Raw genomic sequence first — 25,988 nt, 5'->3', positions numbered from 1 at the left:
GCAGTGATAAAGTGCCCAGAGTCCTAACGTCAACAAAAAAGGGTCAAAAAAAAAAATAGGAGGAGGAAGGCAAAAAGTTTGGGGATGGTCCTGTAAAAAGGGCCAGGTCCAACAGGCAGCAATAAAAATGTCAAGATATCTCTTGTGATTAATGTTCCTGTTAAGGTGAGGAATGAAGTTTTGTCTAGCGGCAGATTTTACTCACCACAATGTAGCGCAGAGGGTTAATATGCCGGCTGCAAAGAACAGATCTGTATTTTATATGGATAGCTGAGTGGATTAGTAAAGCCAGCCTTTACCAGCGCTTTAAAACAAATTAAATGTATATGAGGGAGGGGCTATGGAGAGATGAGGGAGTACTCTTGGGGGTGATAGTGAGGGAATCTGAGGAGGAGGTCATGGGTCAGTGGAGTACACGGGGCTCCAAACAAGATTGTCGCACTGGCCGCCACCAGCGCTAAAGCCGACCCTGGGTTTACTCATCCTTAGAATTCGACCTGAATTCTGGCGCACAAAAGAACGTAATACAGGCCTATATCTTTTGTGCCGCACCTGAGGTTAAAATAACTGGTTGGTGCCTATATTTTCCACTCTTTATAGAATGGAAAATTAAAAGATGTTAGTTCACCTCTAACCTGTGTTTTGAACGCGCCTTATAGCAGCACTTAGGGGAGGTAAGTGCAGGCAGACTGGGTGTGTTTGAAGTACCCAAGAATCAATAGGAATATTTAATTTTCCCGGCAGTGTTACATCGCCCTTTTGCGTTTGATCTCATATTAAACATATTTTCTGAAAGCACAGCTGTTTCGAAGAGAAACAGCGAGTGATGTTGGGTGATGGGGTATATTACGTTTCTCTTAATCTGCAAATAACTTCACTTTGATGTGAAAACATCAAGCTCTTGGGAAAGGGGAGGGAAAAAAAACTGCAGATCCAGAGTAAAACGTACACCATGTGTGTGGTACATGTTCCCCCCGCATAATCGTGCAGAAACTTCCCCCTGGGCCTGCGATCTGAAGCTTTCCACCTCTCCAATACAAAACCCTTTCTGGCAGGTGAAGATGAAAGCAGAACGAGCATTCCAGTGCCCGCGAATCGACAACAGCTAGTATCAGATTCAGCCACTAGTTAGACATCTTCAGCTAGTGGTCTGGTCATGAGTCATGTTATGTTACCATCACTTGGGTAGCATATGTTTATGTGTCGCCTACACAACGCATGTGCTGTGCTGCGAGACGTATTGTTTACTATTCAGTAGACTTACAACCCACCCACAGCACACCCATTGGTTGTTTTTGTTGTCACTCTCATTTGCAATCTTTCTATTTGTTAGTTTTCATCTCCCTCCCTTCCTTTCTTGTGTTAGCTCCTCCCTGGCGCATGAACCAATTACATGTGTTCTTTCTCTTTGTTCTTACTTGTTGTTTGCACCACACTAGATTTTGGGGGGGGAATAGCCATTTTGGTCTTATTCCTGGATATGCAATGTGCTTTCCTACTTTTAACATCGACATACAGCTTCTTATGTATGTTGCCTTCACTCCGTCTGCTGTCTGTATCAATGCTCAGTTACTTATACCCACAACTGTACCACTCTGTCACTGTAGTCCATTCTATGCCACTCTGTGCCATGCTACTCTATGCCACTCCATTGTACACCATGCCATTCTACGTCACTCCACTCCATGCCACTCTATGCCACTCCATGCTACTCCACTCAACGCCACTCCACTCTGCTCAACTACACACCACTCCACTATACGCCACGCCACTCTGCTCCACTCCACACTTTGTCTCACCAGTCCATACCACTCTACTCTATACACCACATGACACCATTCTACTTTACACTACTCCACTCTGTTTCATGCCACCCTACACCACTCCACCTTATTCAATGGTGTCCTACTCTATGCCACTCCACCCCAAGCCACACCACTCTATGCCACACCACTCTATCCTATGACATTCCACTCTACTCTGCGCCACTCCACTCCACTCTATGCCACTCCACTCCACTCTATGCCACTCCACTCCTCCACACTCCAGTCTATGCCTCTCTACTCCTTACCTTAGAACACGAGTCATAGTTAAGTGCGATAACTCGAACTGTAACTGGTGAATTTCTATGGTTTGGCACATTTAAAATGTGAGCCTAACTATAACATCCCTGTAACCTTTAGTTTTATAAGTGACTTTTAATGTTTTTTTAATTCTATTTCCTAAACATAACATCCATGTAACTTTTGTTTCAGTGAATTGCTATGTTTTTTCAACGCAAAGTAATTTTCATTCCTCTATGTTAATCCAACCCGATCCTGCAGCCAACCCCCCTAACCACCCAACCCCACGCTGTGCACTGCACTTTGGCATGGGGGTGAGGGTGTCTGTCTAGGTGTAAGAGTGGGTGCATCAGTGTCTTAGTGGGTGCGTCAGTTTCTGTGTGAGTCTGTGGGAGGTTGCATGAGGGTTTCAGTGGGTCTGTGAGTGTGTGTATGTGTCTGAGTGGGTCTTTGAGTGGGTGCGTAAGGGTCTGAGAGGCTATGAGTGAGTGCACGAGGATCTGAATGGGTCTGTGAGTGGGTGCGTAAGGGTGTGAGTGTGTGTATGTGTGTGTGAGTGAGTGGGTGAAAGCCTGAAAAAGAGAAATTGAGAGAGTGAGAGAAAGAGAGGGAGAGAGATAGAATTTTTTTATGCTTTGGTGAATTATATGCATAGAATGAGATATTTATTGAAAATTGAAAACAAAAATGTATTTATCAATTAAAAACAGTTAGATCACCTTTCATTAGGACCCCTAAACATTTCTAGATTTAAAAAAAATTAAAGAAGAAAAATGACAACAGACACACTTGGAGGAGAACCCTCAACGTTCAGTGTGATGGTCTGTGACCTTAACTGTTGTGCCACAGCTAACTTGTCCTGTGCAGTCATTGCATAGAGAGGCCATTGCGATGACTATCTCGCTTTCTCTCTCTTCCATCCCACTGTGGGATGGAAGAGAGAGAGAGAGAGAGAGGGACAGGACCACAGGGGGGACAATGTCTTATGGGAGCCAGCATTGCACCCCCAAGCTGGGAGTTGCTTTTAATAGCAGCTCCATGCTTGTGGGAGCAATGTTTTTATCTGTCGTCCCTGCATGCATATTTGCATGTAGGGAAGACAGATGAAAACTTCTCTCTCTGCAAGGGAGAGCTGCTTGACAGCTCTCTTGTAGAATCCAATTTTTGCTTTTGCTTGGTGGGGGCAGTCAGCTCCCACCAAGCAAAAACAAACACCTACATCCCAGGGGTGAGCACCCTGGGACATAGCAGGAGCTGGCCCTGGGGGGGTGGCGGTCCCCAGGACCATCAGTAGCTCCTCGAGGGGGACCTCGCAGCCCCACTCCAACAAGTATAGCTCCGGGGGGTGGCGGTCCCCGGGGCTTATAGGTCCAAAACTGACCCCCTTCACTTTTTTATTGTAGTCCCGGTGGGTGGCAGTCCGTGGGGCTGTCGGGGGAACCGTGCAGCCCCCTGCACTGTATAAAGTGATATCCCTGGGAAGGAGGTGGTGCTAGGGGTTGCGCATTCAATTGGATTTAAGCCCCAGGGAGGTGGTGGCCCCCAGGGCTGCATGAGGGCCACGCGCCCCGCGCATATTACTTTAAAGCCCCAGGGAGTTGGCGGTCCCAGGGTTTGGTGGGGATGGGGGGGCAGGCAGCCCCCCATTCCAATTATTTAGTGCCCTGGGGAGGTGGCAGTCGCTGGGGCTGTGGGGGGGCCGCATAGCCCTCCTGCATCATTATATTTTAAAGCCCCGGGGAGGTGAGGGTCCCCAGGGCAGTGGGGGGCCACACAACCCCCAGCATCAAATAACTATAAAGCCCCGGGGAGGTGGCGGTCCCCGGGGCTGCGGGGGACTGGGCACCCTGCATTAAATTAGCAATGACCTTGTGACTTGGCCTACCCGGGGGCTTCAGATTTAACAAGCACTGGAGCCCGTGCTTTTTTTTTATTCGCTGAATCCACCACGAATCATAGCAAAACATTTAAAAAAAATGCTTTTTAGCCCTGGGGGGTCCCTTTGGGACCACAGCACCAGAGCTAAGGGGTCAGGGTGACTCCACCCTGACCCCTTTTGTTTATTTGGCACTTTGTTCTGGGACTCAGTTGAAGCAGAGTCCCAACATGGCTGCCAACACGTCCTTGTTGAAGTGTTGGCAGCCAATCAGATCTCAACACAAGATCGGAAGGGTTCGCATATATATATACAAATTTGGATTTTCATTATTTTCTCTAAGACTACTAAATGGATTTACACCAATTAACAAAAAGGCATCTCTCTGGACCAAGATCTACCTTTCTGCCAAATTTGGTGTAATTCCGTCCAGTGGTTTCGGCGCTATCGCTGTTCAAAATCCCTATGGAAAAATGAATGGGGAAAACGTGTTTTTGCACCCCCCCCTTTTTCTCGAACCCCGCTTGACGGATCACCCTTGAACTTTCCAGACAGCAGCTGAAGTGCCCACTGTTTTGTAGAACATTTTGTGAAGATTCATTAAACGGCCCCAAAGTTATTAGCAAAACAAAAACGCTTTTTCTATAGAAACTAGGTCCTAGTTATAACTACCTCCTGGTGGTCGCCAGGAGTTAGATATAGTTAGGACCTAGTTTTCATAGAAAAGGCATTCGTTGACTTGCCTCTATCTTTGGCGCCGTTTGACAAAGCTTAACAACATTTTCCAAAAGAAGTGTGCCGGAGAATCTTGTGCATGGGAAGTTTCGGGGTGATCCGTCAAGCGGGGGCCAAGAAAAAGGGGAGGGCTAAAAAAAAATGCATTTCCCATGTTAATTTCCATAGAAGCTTTGAACATGACTGTAAGGAAATGCCTCCTTGGCATGGTTGCCCCCTGACTTTTTGCCTTTGCTGATGCTATGTTTACAATTGAAAGTGTGCTGAGGCCTGCTAACCAGGCCCCAGCACCAGTGTTCTTTCCCTAACCTGTACTTTTGTATCCACAATTGGCAGACCCTGGCATCCAGATAAGTCCCTTGTAACTGGTACTTCTAGTACCAAGGGCCCTGATGCCAAGGAAGGTCTCTAAGGGATGCAGCATGTCTTATGCCACCCTGGAGACCTCTCACTCAGCACAGACACACTGCTTGCCAGCTTGTGTGTGCTAGTGAGGACCAAACGAGTAAGTCGACATGGCACTCCCCTCAGGGTGCCATGCCAGCCTCTCACTGCCTATGCAGTATAGGTAAGACACCCCTCTAGCAGGCCTTACAGCCCTAAGGCAGGGTGCACTATACCATAGGTGAGGGTACCAGTGCATGAGCATGGTACCCCTACAGTGTCTAAACAAAACCTTAGACATTGTAAGTGCAGGGTAGCCATAAGAGTATATGGTCTGGGAGTCTGTCAAACACGAACTCCACAGCACCATAATGGCTACACTGAAAACTGGGAAGTTTGGTATCAAACTTCTCAGCACAATAAATGCACACTGATGCCAGTGTACATTTTATTGTAAAATACACCACAGAGGGCACCTTAGAGGTGCCCCCTGAAACTTAACCGACTGTCTGTGTAGGCTGACTAGTTCCAGCAGCCTGCCACACCAGAGACATGTTGCTGGCCCCATGGGGAGAGTGCCTTTGTCACTCTGAGGCCAGTAACAAAGCCTGCACTGGGTGGAGATGCTAACACCTCCCCCAGGCAGGAGCTGTGACACCTGGCGGTGAGCCTCAAAGGCTCACCCCTTTGTCACAGCCCAGCAGGGCACTCCAGCTTAGTGGAGTTGCCCGCCCCCTCCGGCCACGGCCCCCACTTTTGGCGGCAAGGCTGGAGGGAACAAAGAAAGCAACAAGGAGGAGTCACTGGCCAGTCAGGACAGCCCCTAAGGTGTCCTGAGCTGAGGTGACTCTGACTTTTAGAAATCCTCCATCTTGCAGATGGAGGATTCCCCCAATAGGGTTAGGATTGTGACCCCCTCCCCTTGGGAGGAGGCACAAAGAGGGTGTACCCACCCTCAGGGCTAGTAGCCATTGGCTACTAACCCCCCAGACCTAAACACGCCCTTAAATTTAGTATTTAAGGGCTACCCTGAACCCTAGAAGATGAGATTCCTGCAACTACAAGAAGAAGGACTGCCTAGCTGAAAAACCCCTGCAGAGGAAGACCAGAAGACGACAACTGCCTTGGCTCCAGAAACTCACCGGCCTGTCTCCTGCCTTCCAAAGATCCTGCTCCAGCGACGCCTTCCAAAGGGACCAGCGACCTCGACATCCTCTGAGGACTGCCCCTGCTTCGAAAAGACAAGAAACTCCCGAGGACAGCGGACCTGCTCCAAGAAAGGCTGCAACTTTGTTTCCAGCAGCTTTAAAGAACCCTGCAAGCTCCCCGCAAGAAGCGTGAGACTTACAACACTGCACCCGGCGACCCCGACTCGGCTGGTGGCGATCCAACACCTCAGGAGGGACCCCAGGACTACTCTGATACTGTGAGTACCAAAACCTGTCCCCCCTGAGCCCCCACAGCGCCGCCTGCAGAGGGAATCCCGAGGCTTCCCCTGACCGCGACTCTTTGAACCTAAAGTCCCGACGCCTGGGAGAGACCCTGCACCCGCAGCCCCCAGGACCTGAAGGACCGGACTTTCACTGGAGAAGTGACCCCCAGGAGTCCCTCTCCCTTGCCCAAGTGGAGGTTTCCCCGAGGAATCCCCCCCTTGCCTGCCTGCAGCGCTGAAGAGATCCCGAGATCTCTCATAGACTAACATTGAAAACCCGACGCTTGTTTCTACACTGCACCCGGCCGCCCCCGTGCCGCTGAGGGTGAAATTTCTGTGTGGACTTGTGTCCCCCCCGGTGCCCTACAAAACCCCCCTGGTCTGCCCTCCGAAGACGCGGGTACTTACCTGCAAGCAGACCGGAACCGGGGCACCCCCTTCTCTCCATTCTAGCCTATGTGTTTTGGGCACCACTTTGAACTCTGCACCTGACCGGCCCTGAGCTGCTGGTGTGGTGACTTTGGGGTTGCTCTGAACCCCCAACGGTGGGCTACCTTGGACCAAGAACTGAACCCTGTAAGTGTCTTACTTACCTGGTAAAACTAACAAATACTTACCTCCCCTAGGAACTGTGAAAATTGCACTAAGTGTCCACTTTTAAAACAGCTATTTGTGAATAACTTGAAAAGTATACATGCAATTTTGATGATTTGAAGTTCCTAAAGTACTTACCTGCAATACCTTTCGAATGAGCTATTACATGTAGAATTTGAACCTGTGGTTCTTAAAATAAACTAAGAAAAGATATTTTTCTATACAAAAACCTATTGGCTGGATTTGTCTCTGAGTGTGTGTACCTCATTTATTGTCTATGTGTATGTACAACAAATGCTTAACACTACTCCTTGGATAAGCCTACTGCTCGACCACACTACCACAAAATAGAGCATTAGTATTATCTATTTTTACCACTATTTTACCTCTAAGGGGAACCCTTGGACTCTGTGCATGCTATTCCTTACTTTGAAATAGCACATACAGAGCCAACTTCCTACATTGGTGGATCAGCGGTGGGGTACAAGACTTTGCATTTGCTGGACTACTCAGCCAATACCTGATCACACGACAAATTCCAAAATTGTCATTAGAAATTGATTTTTGCAATTTGAAAAGTTTTCTAAATTCTTAAAAGACCTGCTAGGGCCTTGTGTTAGATCCTGTTTAGCATTTCTTTTAGAGTTTAAAAGTTTGTAAAAGTTTGAATTAGATTCTAGAACCAGTTGTAGATTCTTAAAAAGTATTCCAACTTTTAGAAGCAAAATGTCTAGCACAGATGTGACTGTGGTGGAACTCGACACCACACCTTACCTCCATCTTAAGATGAGGGAGCTAAGGTCACTCTGTAAAATAAAGAAAATAAAAATGGGCCCCAAACCTACCAAAATACAGCTCCAGGAGCTTTTGGCAGAGTTTGAAAAGGCCAACCCCTCTGAGGGTGGCAACTCAGAGGAAGAGGATAGTGACCAGGAGGAAAATTCCCCCCTACCAGTCCTATCTAGGGAGAACAGGGTCCCTCAAACCCTGACTCCAAAAATAATAGTCAGAGATGCTGGTTCCCTCACAGGAGAGACCAACACCTCTGAAATCACTGAGGATAGCCCCAGTGAAGAGGACATCCAGTTAGCCAGGATGGCCAAAAGATTGGCTTTGGAAAGACAGATCCTAGCCATAGAGAGGGAAAGACAAGAGATGGGCCTAGGACCCATCAATGGTGGCAGCAACATAAATAGGGTCAGAGATTCTCCTGACATGTTGAAAATCCCCAAAGGGATTGTAACTAAATATGAAGATGGTGATGACATCACCAAATGGTTCACAGCTTTTGAGAGGGCTTGTGTAACCAGAAAAGTGAACAGATCTCACTGGGGTGCTCTCCTTTGGGAAATGTTCACAGGAAAGTGTAGGGATAGACTCCTCACACTCTCTGGACAAGATGCAGAATCTTATGACCTCATGAAGGGTACCCTGATTGAGGGCTTTGGATTCTCCACTGAGGAGTACAGGATTAGGTTCAGGGGGGCTCAAAAATCCTCGAGCCAGACCTGGGTTGACTTTGTTGACTACTCAGTGAAAACACTAGATGGTTGGATTCAAGGCAGTGGTGTAAGTAATTATGATGGGCTGTACAATTTATTTGTGAAAGAACACCTGTTAAGTAATTGTTTCAATGATAAACTGCATCAGCATCTGGTAGACCTAGGACCAATTTCTCCCCAAGAATTGGGAAAGAAGGCGGACCATTGGGTCAAGACAAGGGTGTCCAAGACTTCAACAGGGGGTGACCAAAAGAAAGGGGTCACGAAGACTCCCCAGCAGAAGGGTGATGAGACAACCAAAACTAAAAATAGTAAAGAGTCTTCCACAGGCCCCCAAAAACCTGCACAGGAGGGTGGGCCCAGAGCCTCTTCACAAAACAATGGGTACAAGGGTAAAAACTTTGATCCCAAAAAGGCCTGGTGTCATAGCTGTAAACAGCATGGACACCAAACTGGAGACAAGGCCTGTCCCAAGAAAGGTTCCACTCCAAACTCCCATCCAGGTAACACTGGTATGGCTAGTCTCCAAGTGGGATCAACAGTGTGCCCAGAGCAAATCAGGGTCCACACTGAAGCTACTCTAGTTTCTGAGGGTGGGGTGGATTTAGCCACACTAACTGTCTGGCCGCCTAACATGCAAAAATACAGACAGCAACTCTTAATTAATGGGACTAGAATAGAGGGCCTGAGGGATACAGGTGCCAGTGTCACCATGGTGACAGAGAAACTGGTTTCCCCTGGCCAATACCTGACTGGAAAAACTTACACAGTCACCAACGCTGACAATCAGAGAAAAGTACATCCCATGGCAATGGTTACTTTAGAATGGGGAGGGGTCAATGGCCTGAAGCAGGTGGTGGTCTCCTCAAATATCCCAGTGGACTGTCTGCTTGGAAATGACCTGGAGTCCTCAGCATGGGCTGAGGTAGAGCTAAAAACCCATGCAGCAATGCTGGGTATCCCTGAACTGGTGTGTGTGAAAACAAGAGCACAATGCAAGGCACAGGGTGAAAAAGTAGAGCTGGAGTCTGGAAAAATGGCCCAGCCTACCAAGAGAACAGGAAAGTCAGTTGGGAAACCAACTGCAACACAGCAAAAGAAAGGGAACCTCTCTTCTCAGGAAGAAGTTCTGCCCTCTGAGGGAACTGAGCCTTTGGAGCTTGAACCTTATCAGGTTGAGCTCTTAGGCCCAGGGGGACCCTCAAGGGAGGAGCTGTGTAAGGGACAAGAAACCTGTCCCTCTCTTGAAGGCCTTAGGCAGCAAGCTGCTGAAGAGTCCAAAGGCAAGAAAAATGGAACACATAGGGTCTATTGGGAAGATGGGCTCCTGTACACTGAGGCCAGAGACCCCAAACCTGGTGCCACTAGGAGAGTGGTAGTGCCTCAGCTGTTCAGAGAGTTCATCCTAACATTGGCCCATGACATTCCCCTTGCTGGACATTTGGGACAAACCAAGACGTGGGAGAGGTTAGTCAACCACTTCTACTGGCCCAATATGTCCAACATGGTTAAGGAGTTTTGCCTCTCCTGCCCCACCTGTCAAGCCAGTGGTAAGACAGGTGGGCATCCAAAGGCCCCCCTCATTCCACTTCCTGTGGTGGGGGTGCCCTTTGAAAGAGTGGGTGTGGACATAGTTGGTCCACTGGAACCTCCCACAGCCTCAGGAAATATGTATATCCTGGTAGTAGTGGATCATGCTACCAGGTATCCTGAAGCTATTCCCCTTAGGTCGACTACTGCCCCTGCAGTAGCCAAGGCCCTCATTGGTATCTTTACCAGAGTGGGTTTCCCTAAGGAGGTGGTGTCTGACAGAGGTACCAACTTCATGTCAGCATACCTAAAGCACATGTGGAATGAGTGTGGAGTGACTTATAAATTCACTACACCTTACCATCCACAAACTAATGGCTTAGTTGAGAGATTCAACAAGACATTAAAGGGCATGATCATGGGGCTCCCAGAAAAACTCAAAAGGAGATGGGATGTCCTCCTGCCATGTCTGCTTTTCGCTTACAGGGAGGTACCACAGAAGGGAGTAGGGTTCTCACCCTTTGAACTTCTGTTTGGTCATCCTGTAAGGGGACCACTTGCCCTTGTTAAAGAAGGCTGGGAGAGACCTCTCCATGAGCCTAAACAGGACATAGTGGACTATGTACTTGGCCTTCGCTCTAGAATGGCAGAGTACATGGAAAAGGCAACCAAAAACCTTGAGGCCAGCCAACAACTCCAGAAGTTTTGGTATGACCAAAAGGCTGCACTGGTTGAGTTCCAACCAGGGCAAAAAGTCTGGGTTCTGGAGCCTGTGGCTCCCAGGGCACTCCAGGACAAATGGAGTGGCCCTTACCCAGTGCTAGAGAGGAAGAGTCAGGTCACCTACCTGGTGGACCTGGGCACAAGCAGGAGCCCCAAGAGGGTGATCCATGTGAACCGCCTTAAGCTCTTCCATGACAGGGCTGATGTGAATCTGTTAATGGTAACAGATGAGGATCAGGAGGCAGAGAGTGAACCTCTCCCTGATCTTCTGTCATCAGACCCAAAAGATGGCACAGTAGATGGAGTGATCTACTCAGACACCCTCTCTGGCCAACAGCAGGCTGATTGTAGGAGAGTCCTACAACAGTTTCCTGAGCTTTTCTCCCTAACCCCTGGTCAGACACACCTGTGTACCCATGATGTGGACACAGGAGACAGCATGCCTGTCAAGAACAAAATCTTCAGACAGTCTGACCATGTTAAGGAAAGCATCAAGATGGAAGTCCACAAGATGCTGGAATTGGGAGTGATTGAGCGCTCTGACAGCCCCTGGGCTAGCCCAGTGGTCTTAGTCCCCAAACCTCACACCAAAGATGGAAAGAAAGAGATGAGGTTTTGTGTGGACTACAGAGGGCTCAACTCTGTCACCAAGACAGATGCCCATCCAATTCCAAGAGCTGATGAGCTCATTGATAAGTTAGGTGCTGCCAAATTTCTAAGTACCTTTGACTTGACAGCAGGGTACTGGCAAATAAAAATGGCGCCTGGAGCAAAAGAAAAGACAGCATTCTCCACACCTGATGGGCATTATCAGTTTACTGTTATGCCCTTTGGTTTAAAGAATGCCCCTGCCACCTTCCAAAGGTTGGTGAATCAAGTCCTTGCTGGCTTGGAGTCCTTTAGCACAGCTTATCTTGATGATATTGCTGTCTTTAGCTCCACCTGGCAGGATCACCTGGTCCACCTGAAGAAGGTTTTGAAGGCTCTGCAATCTGCAGGCCTCTCTATCAAGGCATCCAAATGCCAGATAGGGCAGGGAACTGTGGTTTACTTGGGCCACCTTGTAGGTGGAGGCCAAGTTCAGCCACTCCAACCCAAGATCCAGACCATTCTGGACTGGGTAGCTCCAAAAACCCAGACTCAAGTCAGGGCATTCCTTGGCTTGACTGGGTACTACAGGAGGTTTGTGAAGGGATATGGATCCATTGTGACAGCCCTCACTGAGCTCACCTCCAAGAAAATGCCCAAGAAAGTGAACTGGACTGTGGACTGCCAACAGGCCTTTGACACCCTGAAACAAGCAATGTGCTCAGCACCAGTTCTCAAAGCTCCAGATTATTCTAAGCAGTTCATTGTGCAGACTGATGCCTCTGAACATGGGATAGGGGCAGTTTTGTCCCAAACAAATGATGATGGCCTTGACCAGCCTGTTGCTTTCATTAGCAGGAGGTTACTCCCCAGGGAGCAGCGTTGGAGTGCCATTGAGAGGGAGGCCTTTGCTGTGGTTTGGTCCCTGAAGAAGCTGAGACCATACCTCTTTGGGACTCACTTCCTAGTTCAAACTGACCACAGACCTCTCAAATGGCTGATGCAAATGAAAGGTGAAAATCCTAAACTGTTGAGGTGGTCCATCTCCCTACAGGGAATGGACTTTATAGTGGAACACAGACCTGGGACTGCCCATGCCAATGCAGATGGCCTTTCCAGGTTCTTCCACTTAGAAAATGAAGACTCTCTTGGGAAAGGTTAGTCTCATCCTCTTTCGTTTGGGGGGGGGTTGTGTAAGGAAATGCCTCCTTGGCATGGTTGCCCCCTGACTTTTTGCCTTTGCTGATGCTATGTTTACAATTGAAAGTGTGCTGAGGCCTGCTAACCAGGCCCCAGCACCAGTGTTCTTTCCCTAACCTGTACTTTTGTATCCACAATTGGCAGACCCTGGCATCCAGATAAGTCCCTTGTAACTGGTACTTCTAGTACCAAGGGCCCTGATGCCAAGGAAGGTCTCTAAGGGATGCAGCATGTCTTATGCCACCCTGGAGACCTCTCACTCAGCACAGACACACTGCTTGCCAGCTTGTGTGTGCTAGTGAGGACCAAACGAGTAAGTCGACATGGCACTCCCCTCAGGGTGCCATGCCAGCCTCTCACTGCCTATGCAGTATAGGTAAGACACCCCTCTAGCAGGCCTTACAGCCCTAAGGCAGGGTGCACTATACCATAGGTGAGGGTACCAGTGCATGAGCATGGTACCCCTACAGTGTCTAAACAAAACCTTAGACATTGTAAGTGCAGGGTAGCCATAAGAGTATATGGTCTGGGAGTCTGTCAAACACGAACTCCACAGCACCATAATGGCTACACTGAAAACTGGGAAGTTTGGTATCAAACTTCTCAGCACAATAAATGCACACTGATGCCAGTGTACATTTTATTGTAAAATACACCACAGAGGGCACCTTAGAGGTGCCCCCTGAAACTTAACCGACTGTCTGTGTAGGCTGACTAGTTCCAGCAGCCTGCCACACCAGAGACATGTTGCTGGCCCCATGGGGAGAGTGCCTTTGTCACTCTGAGGCCAGTAACAAAGCCTGCACTGGGTGGAGATGCTAACACCTCCCCCAGGCAGGAGCTGTGACACCTGGCGGTGAGCCTCAAAGGCTCACCCCTTTGTCACAGCCCAGCAGGGCACTCCAGCTTAGTGGAGTTGCCCGCCCCCTCCGGCCACGGCCCCCACTTTTGGCGGCAAGGCTGGAGGGAACAAAGAAAGCAACAAGGAGGAGTCACTGGCCAGTCAGGACAGCCCCTAAGGTGTCCTGAGCTGAGGTGACTCTGACTTTTAGAAATCCTCCATCTTGCAGATGGAGGATTCCCCCAATAGGGTTAGGATTGTGACCCCCTCCCCTTGGGAGGAGGCACAAAGAGGGTGTACCCACCCTCAGGGCTAGTAGCCATTGGCTACTAACCCCCCAGACCTAAACACGCCCTTAAATTTAGTATTTAAGGGCTACCCTGAACCCTAGAAGATGAGATTCCTGCAACTACAAGAAGAAGGACTGCCTAGCTGAAAAACCCCTGCAGAGGAAGACCAGAAGACGACAACTGCCTTGGCTCCAGAAACTCACCGGCCTGTCTCCTGCCTTCCAAAGATCCTGCTCCAGCGACGCCTTCCAAAGGGACCAGCGACCTCGACATCCTCTGAGGACTGCCCCTGCTTCGAAAAGACAAGAAACTCCCGAGGACAGCGGACCTGCTCCAAGAAAGGCTGCAACTTTGTTTCCAGCAGCTTTAAAGAACCCTGCAAGCTCCCCGCAAGAAGCGTGAGACTTACAACACTGCACCCGGCGACCCCGACTCGGCTGGTGGCGATCCAACACCTCAGGAGGGACCCCAGGACTACTCTGATACTGTGAGTACCAAAACCTGTCCCCCCTGAGCCCCCACAGCGCCGCCTGCAGAGGGAATCCCGAGGCTTCCCCTGACCGCGACTCTTTGAACCTAAAGTCCCGACGCCTGGGAGAGACCCTGCACCCGCAGCCCCCAGGACCTGAAGGACCGGACTTTCACTGGAGAAGTGACCCCCAGGAGTCCCTCTCCCTTGCCCAAGTGGAGGTTTCCCCGAGGAATCCCCCCCTTGCCTGCCTGCAGCGCTGAAGAGATCCCGAGATCTCTCATAGACTAACATTGAAAACCCGACGCTTGTTTCTACACTGCACCCGGCCGCCCCCGTGCCGCTGAGGGTGAAATTTCTGTGTGGACTTGTGTCCCCCCCGGTGCCCTACAAAACCCCCCTGGTCTGCCCTCCGAAGACGCGGGTACTTACCTGCAAGCAGACCGGAACCGGGGCACCCCCTTCTCTCCATTCTAGCCTATGTGTTTTGGGCACCACTTTGAACTCTGCACCTGACCGGCCCTGAGCTGCTGGTGTGGTGACTTTGGGGTTGCTCTGAACCCCCAACGGTGGGCTACCTTGGACCAAGAACTGAACCCTGTAAGTGTCTTACTTACCTGGTAAAACTAACAAATACTTACCTCCCCTAGGAACTGTGAAAATTGCACTAAGTGTCCACTTTTAAAACAGCTATTTGTGAATAACTTGAAAAGTATACATGCAATTTTGATGATTTGAAGTTCCTAAAGTACTTACCTGCAATACCTTTCGAATGAGCTATTACATGTAGAATTTGAACCTGTGGTTCTTAAAATAAACTAAGAAAAGATATTTTTCTATACAAAAACCTATTGGCTGGATTTGTCTCTGAGTGTGTGTACCTCATTTATTGTCTATGTGTATGTACAACAAATGCTTAACACTACTCCTTGGATAAGCCTACTGCTCGACCACACTACCACAAAATAGAGCATTAGTATTATCTATTTTTACCACTATTTTACCTCTAAGGGGAACCCTTGGACTCTGTGCATGCTATTCCTTACTTTGAAATAGCACATACAGAGCCAACTTCCTACAATGACTACAGCCCGAACTGCTGGACGGATTTACACCAAATGTGGCAGAAAGGTAGCTTTAAGTACGTAGATTACGCTTTATGTTTGCTGTAAATCTGTTGGGTACTTTAGTAGCTGTTAAAGTAAAACCAGATTTGTATATCTAGAGGTGCAGAACCTCCTTGGATCCTCTGCAGATTCAGAGGAAAGCCAAGGCCCTGATTGGCTGGCCACAACCTGACAGAAAAGTTGCAGCCGCCATTTTGTTTCCCGCATTGTCTGGGGACTAGGAAAAAACAGTGTAAAAACATATAAGGGGTCAGGAAAAATGTACCCTGACCCCATAGGACAGCTGGAGGGGTCCCTTTATGGACCCCTTATGGGCAAAACTGTTCCTATTTTTCTTTTTTTGGATGATGCGTGGATCCCCAAATCCTCCTTGGATCCTTCTCGAATCCAGGAGAAAAGCAAGGCCCTGATTGGCTAGACGCAACCTGACATAAATATTAAAGTGTGTGTTACAAAAACATAGAAATTCACTGAAAATAACAGTGGTTACAGGGAATTTATAATTAGGTTGGCATTTTACCCATACAACCCATATAATTTCAGCAGTTGTGGTTATACTTATAGTTATACTTATCTGAAGAAACTATAACTCGTGGCGGAAAGTAATTGTGGGCCACGAGTTATAGTTTCTTAACATAAGTATAACTATAACTGCTGGATTTCTTTGGTTTAGTGTGGGTAAAACATCAACCTAACTATAACATCCCTGTAACCTTTGTATTTTCATTAAATATATATATATATATATATATATATGTATATATATGTTAATATATGTATAGGTGTGTGTGTGTGTATATATATATATATATATATATATATATATATATATATATATATATATATATATATACTTATTTCTTGGTTTTAGAATGTTTGATGTTAAAATTACATGGTTGCTACATGATTTCTGCTTGGGTATTTTATATTATAAGACAATAGGCATATTTCAGCCACTGGGCTTTATACTGCAATAGCTATATTTTTCTTTTCTTTTCACTGTGCAGGATGATATATATTTTTCTAATTATATGTGTTTTCTGTTATTCTGATTTGAAGATGGCAAATGTTACTAAACTTTTACCATCTTAGATTTGAACTGTATTGTTAAACGCATTATGAGTTTTGTATGATTAACGCTGACTCGGGCCGGCTCCAGTGGGAGTCTTTCTTTCATGTTCACATACCTGAGGTGTATTTTTTTTAGGGAAATGGGGCATGACATTTTGACATATGGCTATGAGGAAGATGTTGTCAGTCGAAACACGTTAGCCTGAAATAAATCACCACTATGTTCATCAATTCGGAGTGCCGCGTTTTTTCTTGCTGCGGATGTCTCTGCAAGGACCCCTGGATGTATTTGTTCGGTGAATGGTGGATGTGGTCAGAAATGTAGGAGGACTTTAGTGGCAGCATGTGTCTGTGTGTGTGTGTGTGTGTGTGTGTGTGTGTGTGTGTGTGTGTGTGTGTGTGTGTATATATATATATATATATATATATATATATATATATATATATATATATATATATATATGTATATATATATATCCTGTGCGCCTTGAAGCTCTCAGATGTTTACAAATTTCTTTTATTTCTGCTAGTGTAATGATGTGCTGTGTCTCTAGCTTTCTGCCACTGACAGTTCAGATGCATTAAGGCCAAACATTACTGAACTGTTCCCTATTATGTCACTCTCCAATGAAGATGACCAGATGATGCTCCACTCATGATGACATTGCTGTTTGCTGATCCATTTGGAAGAGGTATAACCAAATTGTGATGATTTTTTTTTGCAGCATTTATTTTTCTTGCAGATTTTTATGTTCTCTCTTTTAGTAACCCAACTACTAATTTTGGTTAGTGCCATAGTTAGATGTTTTCCAAATCAATTTCTGTCTTCTTTTCTTTTTGCTTATCAGATGAGAGTAAAAGTTAAGGATGCCACATTCTAAATTTAACTGTTCTATATAAATTGATTGTAAACAATTTATCTGCGATATCTAAATGTATTCTGTGTCTATCATTTATTTGCTATTGTTGTTATTCTGCGTGGTGGTTTAATGGTTTGGTCAGCCTGTGTTGGTCATGTACTTTTATCATTTGGTCTTGCGTTTGGTCTACATGATCTTAGCATTGTTAATCTAAAGGGCAATAAATGTTTTGAACTTTTCTAATCTGGTGTGGTGATTCATGGCCACATAGTTCATGGTGCGTAGAAATTACTGATTCAATATGAAAAGTGATGTTTATTGATTTTATTTCATTGCTGTTCACCATCACACTCCTATCTGAGTCCAAAGATCCATGTCGACCTCTAAGGGTAATTGATGGTTACCCTATAAGTGTCAGTTATTATATAATGTCTATTTTGTGGCCTATGTTGAACTGTGACATCACGGTGCTCTTAAGGTCTCATGTTTCTATGGAGTTCTACCGTCATGGTCTTCTGTCTGTCATGCTCCTTAAGAATCTGTCCTGTATCAATGAAGCTGTGACATCATGGACTTTCGAGGCAGTCTTGCTGCACAAGTCTCCGTCCTATCTCTGTGTGAATATATATGGGCTTCCATAGATGTGTCACACAAGTATCTGTCCTGTTTCTATGGCTATGTGATGTCATGGTGTTCTGTAGCTGACACGTTACGTAAGTATTTGTCCTGTCTCAGTGGTACTGTGATGTCATCGAGTTCCATAGTTGCTGGGTTCCATTAGCATCTGCTGGCCAGTTCTATCAAGGCTTAGCCTCGAGTAACACCACTTCGAGTGTATTGTGGGCACACACTGGACCTGTCAATGTCCACCTCCACATGAACTACTTGGAACTGTTCCTGCATGAGTCTGTGGTTCATAAGTGGGCGTTCACACTTCTCCATGTTGGTGACGAATCAACAGTTGTTGAAAACACAAAGACATGCCACTGATGCAAGACAACCGAAGTTTGACGCCCACCTGTGGCAGTGTGTAAAAAGAGCAGACAGGAAGCTCCAGGATGAAAGTAAGGTGAAGGGCCGCTGCCTCATCAATGCCAGTTGCTCTATAGTGCCTCCACGAATTCCCATAAAATGGAGCCAGATTTCAACACATGGGCTCAAACGTTGGATTTTTGCGAAGGGATTTTGTCTGGAGCTCCAAAAGTCCTTGTTCCTGAGCTTGGCAGGTAAGGAGTTGATGCCTTGGCCTGAAGCTGGCCCTTTTTGCAGAGAAGTGCAGTTGGACAAGAGAAGAGACAGAACTCCCATGCTGGGACCAATAAAGTTGGGGGCAGATTTATCCTTGTGTTGGTTTGCCCTTGCGTCACACGAGATCAACGCACCACTTCAGTCAGGTTTACCAAGCAACGCAAGGAAACCTTGTGTGGCCCTACGGTGCTGGTAAATCTGGAGTATCTGAAAGCAGTGCAAGTGAGTGCCTTGCGCTGCTCTGCACCAGGGAGGCATTCCATGGGTGGAGCGTGGGTGTTTGCACACATCCAAACATCGATTTTGCCGAATTCCTATATTTCCCATGAGAGTGTAGTCTTGGAAATGTCTCAAAATGCTGCACCTTCCCAGGGGAGGCATAATTAGGAGAAATGTTTATACATGTGCTTGATTCTGCAGCACACATAAAAAGGGGGGAAAGCCTCAGAGGAATGTTTGTGTGTTTTTGTCCCTTCCTGCACAAAAACAATCCTACCCACAACTCTGATGCTATTGCACCATGGCACAACTGTGTCTGTGTTGGCGCAAGGTAGAGTATTGTGCACCTGCCCTAGGAGAGGACAGAAATGTGCCATGTAATTTTTAATGTGGCCCATTCCTGCCCTCTCCCTTTCATTCAGCACAGCGCAACGTGGCAGGTTGTCTTGCTGTGTTGCATTTCGGGAAAGTTTGATAAATCTGGGCCTGGGCGTCTGCAGCACAGAGGAGCTATAATGGAACGAAGAAGTGGCTTTAGATGAATGGGAAGACCCTAATAATTGCCAGCAGAGAGAAGCTACAGGCGGTGGCACGTGAGAGGCAGATATGGGCACAAAATAAGTAAAGAGCTGCAGGTAAACGGTTGTTATTTTTTATTAGTGGTTGCCCAGTGCCCGATCTGCCATTAGTGTGGCATTGCCACGCCCTTCGGTGGTCTGGGTTTGATATTTCAATTTTTCCAGTACAGAATGGAGTCTTATTTTGTTTCATGGAGTTGTAGGGTCAGTAGGGTCAGTAGGGTGAGTTTGTCAGTTTTAATGAGTTGTCACACTTTTGATGCACTTGAGGCAGTGTACTAAGTGGACAACAGCCAGCCAGGAGCAGGGGAGGGTCTCTTTGTGACACCGGGCCAAAGTGACATGGTGGATACTTGTGTTTACTAATGGTGTTCGGAGATGGTATTTTATTCCAATTGGATAACCAACTCATCCCGGCTTACTTTTTAACTTTACCTGGTCAAATGTTATATTGCTTATGCCCCAAGACACTGGTGCTATATAAACTGCTTCATAATATGTGGGCTGATGATTTTGGTTAGTTTGTCCAGTAAAATTATGTTTATGAACTTAGGAAGCAGAGGAGTCTAAAGTCTGTCTCTGTTTAGAGTTTATGAGTGAGCAGAGTGATAATGCACATTCACTGTTTTTGCAACACATTGGCCTCATTTCAGTTTGCACAAAGGTGCTACAGAGCACCTGTGAGATCCTGTAAATGTGTGATGGGTCTTCACTCCTGTGTCTCTTCCACATTGATTGTAGAATGGATGAAAAGAGTAATATAAAACACAATAATAATAATATATATGAACACATGGGATTAAACACCCCCTTGTGTACATTACAAGGACATTGCCAGTCACTGAGGAGTTCAGTGGCACTATAGCTGCACGAGGCCTGCAAACTCACGCCTTTATTGGCAATGAAACTCCTGCGTGACTTACAATATGATTTTAGTATATAGTATGGGGCATTTTATCTCATATAATATGTGGGCTTTACCCCTCCTTCTGAAAACATAATAAATGGCTAAGAAGTGGCCATGTGTGATATGTCACACCTTCTTCTGGTCCTGTCTTTTAAGCCCACATTCCTTTGCATGTTGGGATCTACATGTACCTGAACGCAATCTGCTGCTGGCTACCAAGTCAGGCACTGTTGATGGTGTGACAAATGACGTGGGTCGCCTTAGCGACTATGCTTACGCAGCCTCCAGGAGTTAGCAGCGCTGGCCTATCCAAAAAACAAAACGAATTACTTTAACTGGTCAACTGTAGAGGCAGCGTGCACAGGTTGGGTACTCCCATGGATGGAGGATACTCAGGAAACAAGTCTGTCTGTGTTCTTCTACAAAGCCTGAGCTCCACAAAGGTGCTTAAAGAAGTCTGACTACGCCACAGTATCCACAAATAATAAGCCAGAGGAGAGCGCATTGATGAGGAAACCTGCATCAGGTTTGAGGTACTCACCAGGGGTGGGCATCTACCTTGAAGGGTGGTGGGTTTCTGTCTGGGCCCAAGAAAGATCCCCAAGTTCCCAGATCCACCCAGGTGCGAGCCCCCTAACTTCCCCACAGCCTCCTGGACAGGCAGTGGCATTGCATCAGCTCTCCTTTGCAGCAAATAGTTGTCTTTTGCACACAAATCAGCTGGGGTGAGGGAAAGTCCCTAGTCAGTCTGATCCAGGCACCATGAAGCGCACACCCAAATGTGCCGCTCAATCCCGCTAAAGTGCCCAAACTCTGCAGCCGCAGACTGTGCCACGATCAAACTGACAAAGAAAGGTACTGTGCAATCCAAGGGAAGCCATAAAGGGGGAATGGAGGCCCAGACTAACCGTGATGAGTGACTTGCCAGAACTGTTCACAACCTAGCTGGTCTCCCTACAAGGACTTCCCAAAACACTGCTTAATACCAGAGGGAACCTCCAGAGGCTAACTGGGAGATTGTGGCACAAGGTGTTTTTATGGTGTTGTGCCACAGGGAGCAACCTAGGTTGCCTCCATTATCATTCACTGAAAGATATTAGTAATGCCCTGTTTAATTTGTTGCTTCTGTAACTCTTATGTAAAGTACTGTACTAGTTGTAAGTTTATTTTGTGGTTTGATCCCATAAAACACACAATAGACCCTATATACAATAAGAACAGTAGTTACAAAGCTGTCCAATGACGCATGGATACATGCACACACATAAAATATGGGGTATCATGTTAACAGTGTACTGAAAAAGAAATCAGTGCTTCACAATAAAAGCACTTAACATTTCCTTGTAAGCCACACTACATGGAATACGTCTGTGAGACTAAAACCAATGAATCTGCTTACGTCATACTTAAATATTCTTGATGCATCACTGTGATGCCTAATGCCCAGCTTCAAGCAGAGAGGTCTTACCCACCTTCCTCCTGCTGCTCTGTGTGGCATGCCAAAGAATAAGACAAGGGATAGTGTTTTCAAGTAAATTGTTACAGGTTTTGCAGAATCCATGATCGTTTGAATTGGGTTCCCGCTTACATGTGAAACTGTTAGTGTATAACTTTCCAATTCTGTATCTGATGGATAATGTCCTGGCCTGGTTGGGAGCCGTCTCAGCCATATATAGCGCAAAGGAGGGACTAGGCTTGTTGGTCATGAATGTATCTCTGAGTCTATCTTGTTGAGTAGTTCTATATCCCTGTTCTATAACATCACTTCAATAAACAGATTTTATGGTGGCCCGTGGCACTCCATTAATTAAATGGGGTTATGCCAAAAATGTTCCAGGCCCAACACTCTTAACCAAGGTTTAACATGTCTCAACCATGGTATTCTATGGCCCTTGTCAAGCTCCATGGCTTCCAAAAGACTATTCTTAGCAGAAATAAGCCCTGCGTTGTCCACAGTTTCATCCATAGGATTAGGGATATGATCACAGCTATGACTACTATCAGTTTGAGACCTAGGTTTAGGTGAAGCTGGGGCACTTTTTGACAGATTGAACAACAATTTAAGGAAGTGTGTCTCTCTCCTAGACGGATCCTTAACATCTCCCAGGCCCCACATTTCTGCCCCATTTAAAGATGCTGTTTGGGCCTTGGCTCAAGATACTTCAATTCTCGGGTTTACAGATCGTAGACTTAAACATCTTAATGACTGCAGCAGCTCTATGAAGCAATATTGCACTACAATAGGGGATATGGGGCTTCCATCTCATACAGTTATCAACCCTAACACCAATGCAAGCAAAATTATCAACCTTGTGCATCTTGATAACCCCATCCTAATACAACTGGTATTGAACTTATGGGGCCTAAGGGTCATAACGTTATTTCTTGAGATGTTAACCTCTATGCTTTGTCAATTGCAGAAGTCTAGGAATTTATCCACTAAGTTCTGAAGATGAAGTGCAGTTCTTCAAATGAGGACTGCGTTGTCTGCAAAGAGGAGAGCTGGGATAGAGGCGCCCTCAATTTTGGGACAATCATAGACACACTAGTTGAGGAATTGGATAGCATCATTAATATATAACGCAGTGGGGGATAAAACACACGCCTGTCGTACCCCTCTTTATGTAGGAATGCGTTCTGCAGGCGTGCCCTGTTTGTCCCATGAGACTTGGGCATAATTATGCTCATGGATGCTTATTAGAACATAAGCGGGCGGTCTCCAAAAGACCGCCCGCCAGCCCAGGGAAAAACTCCCTTCCCACGAGGATGCCGGCTCGTAATCGAGCCGGCGGAGTGGGAAGGTGCGACGGGTGCAGTGGCACGCGTCGCGTATTTCAGTGTCTGCTAGGCAGACACTGAAATACTTTGCGGGGCCCTCTTACGGGGGCCCCTGCCGTGCCCATGCCAGTGGCATGGGCACGCCAGGGGCCCCCAGGGGCCCCGCGACCCCCCCTACCGCCATCCTGTTCATGGCGGCTTTCCCGCCATGAACAGGATGGCGGTAGGGGGGGTCAGAATCCTCATGGCGGCGGAGCGCGCTCCGCCGCCATGAAGGATTCCCCCGAGCAGCAGTAAGTCGGCGGGAGCCCGCCGACTTGCCGCTTCTGACCACAGCTGAACCGCCGCGGTCAGAATGCTCGTGGGAGCACCGCCAGCCTGTTGGCGGTGCTCCCGTGGTCGGTGGCCCTGGCGGCCACAGGCCGCCAGGGTCAGAATGACCCCCTTTGTCTGAGGACGAGATCAAATGCTGCCCTCAAGTCAACAAAGGACCCCTATTGATGTTCCTTACTGAGCTTTATATATTTCCACATGATTCTTATGTAAAATACCTTTTTCTTTTTCACAGTCTAAGCACTTAGTGGACATTGAGTTACTGACATGCATTAGTTGATTTAATGAGCTGAAAGTGTTTAACTCCACACCCTCTCCCTAAAGTAAGCCTTGGACAGCTCCATTTTGCTACCCAGAGGGTCATGTTCCTAAAAGATACACTCGGTGCTAGTTTCTGAGCTCAACAGGAAGGGTAAGCTCCAGGACACGTGGTAAAAGGATCTGATTGTCCCATTCTGAGCCCAGTAACCCCTGTATACCCTGGGACTCCCAACACAGTCCCCACATCTGTACAGAGGCGTTCCAGCCCAGTGTCTTCCTTCAACAAAATCATCATCTTCAGGTTGGTTAGCCACAAGTTCACATGAGTGGGTTGAGGACTACAACTGCCAGAATGCGTTAATTTATAAATTGGGACAGTTGTTCCAGTGGCATGGGTTTGTCTAGTAAATCCACATGTCATGTAGATAGGGAATCCACCAATATCGTGGTGTTCTGCAGCTGCTGTGGTCGTACTTTTTGGTCCTGCCTCTACAGAAGTGGTTTTCATAAGTTTTAATGTTGCCTCTTCCCCATTTGAAAAATAGAAATCACCCCCCCTCCTCAGAAGTTTTTACAATTATTTTATTAAGATGGAAATATTAAATATGTTTAGACTTATGTAAACATTGCAGTTAAGTACTGTTACCTTTTTAAAAATGCAATAACATGTTTCTGCTTAAGACAAAACCCTGTTATCTGTATAATGCTCCTTTTGCCAAGAGCTTGGCGCCCCCCCCACGGTAGCACTTGAGGCCCCCTACACCAGCCCACCCCCCAGTTTGAAGACCCCTGCTCTACAGAGCTGTGATGTCATAATGTTCTGTAGACTTGTCTTCCATACGTTTCTCTCCTGTTCCTATGGAGCTGGGATTTCACTGAGCTCCTTAGCTCCCAGGTTTCATAGGGATTTAACCTGTCATTATAGAGGAGCGATGGAGCGTTAACCAACCTATGCTGAGGCCATATGAGATGTACCTGACCCTTCCGAGTGTATCTGCTTATAAACTATTTCCTTCATCACCCTGCAGATCTTTCAACTTAGCAGTCCTACATCCAGAGGTCTGCAATCAAGTTGCATGACTTTGCCCCTGCCGTACAGCATGAATAAAAGGCATTGGCAGAACTAATAGATCTCAAAGGCTAGACTTATTCACTTTGCCAGTGCTTGTTTATAAATATGAACTTAGAAACATTCCTGCCCCCTCGCCCTCCGCACCAACAACAGTGGCGTTAGTGTATTAAAACGCAAGTCAGTAGTCATGTGCACCCTATGTGTGGCCTTGTTTCTCATTATACACAGAGCACCATAATAACTTATTACATCAAACACAAGAGCTTTTTGTACAGCGCAGATCCTGAGCTCATGTAATTTGATGGTACAAAAAAAGAGGCCTGTGGAATAAAGTATTTTCCAAGGATCACACAATTTGTCCAAGTGGAGAACCGGGTTTTAAGGTTTCACGTTGTGCAATTCAGCCACAAGATGAGTATCTCTTTCTCCTGTTTTACATCAAGGGTTAGGGTTGGACTTTAATTCTGGCCACATGAAGTTAGAGCATGGGTGGGAGGCCAAAGCCACATGAAAGACTGGCTCATTCTGGGCTTCAAGGTCCAAGAGGACATTGAGCTGACCAGATCCTGGCATCAAACTAGAACCTAGTTGGTGCCTTCAGTGGCTTGCTGACCTCTGTTTTTTAGTCATCTCTCATATAAGAGTGCTTTATAAAGCTCATCGATTTATGCATACATCTTTATTAACCCACACGGTCACACTTTTGAGCTGTTTCTTCAATCATGTGGGGTCTTGCCCTATTCACATGCACACTTGTTGGATGTGCCTTTCCTCTTGGTTTGCTTTGGGCACTAGTATGCTCAAGGTGGCTCTATATAGAGACGTTTTGGTACTTTGTTACTATGTTTTTCAGATTGTAAACTGATTCTTTTAACTTGAATGTGTTGCACATATTTATTGCAATGATTCTTATTACCGAATGCAAATAAAGTTTACTTACTTAGTCATCATTGTGTGTTTAAAACATGTTCAGACTGCTGTAATTCAAAGCAAATGGTACATTTAGTTTTCACCTATAAGAATGATATTTTCCTATGCGTATTAAAGCTAAAATGCTTTCTATACCTGTCCTACACATGCTAGTCTGCTAGGAAGCACCCATAGTATTCTAGCAAACCATATGCAATGGTAATTTTATTTTGATTTTTTAACATTTTTATCCATTCCAGTTGCTTGCTGTGGCTAGGCCTCTTGGCTTTGCCAATGCTTTGTGATAAATCTGTTGTGATGACACTCCTGCTTGAACAGATGTGCTGAAATGTGGTGCAGTTGACAGGCTGTATGCATAGACTTTTGTCCATGTTTCA

The 25,988-nt window shown here is 46.6% G+C and overlaps 1 protein-coding gene across 2 annotated transcripts in view; it reads left to right on the top strand.

Annotated features, from left to right (window-relative positions):
- Positions 1 to 25,988, top strand: part of RARB (retinoic acid receptor beta) — a 292,516-nt gene that overhangs the window by 229,735 nt on the left and 36,793 nt on the right. The window lies entirely within an intron of this gene.

This window comes from Pleurodeles waltl, chromosome 10, assembly GCF_031143425.1.
Source record: "Pleurodeles waltl isolate 20211129_DDA chromosome 10, aPleWal1.hap1.20221129, whole genome shotgun sequence".
Taxonomy (NCBI): Eukaryota; Metazoa; Chordata; class Amphibia; order Caudata; family Salamandridae; genus Pleurodeles; species Pleurodeles waltl.
The sequence above is the reverse complement of the archived record's forward strand: the minus strand, read 5'-3'. Positions and strand labels throughout refer to the sequence as shown.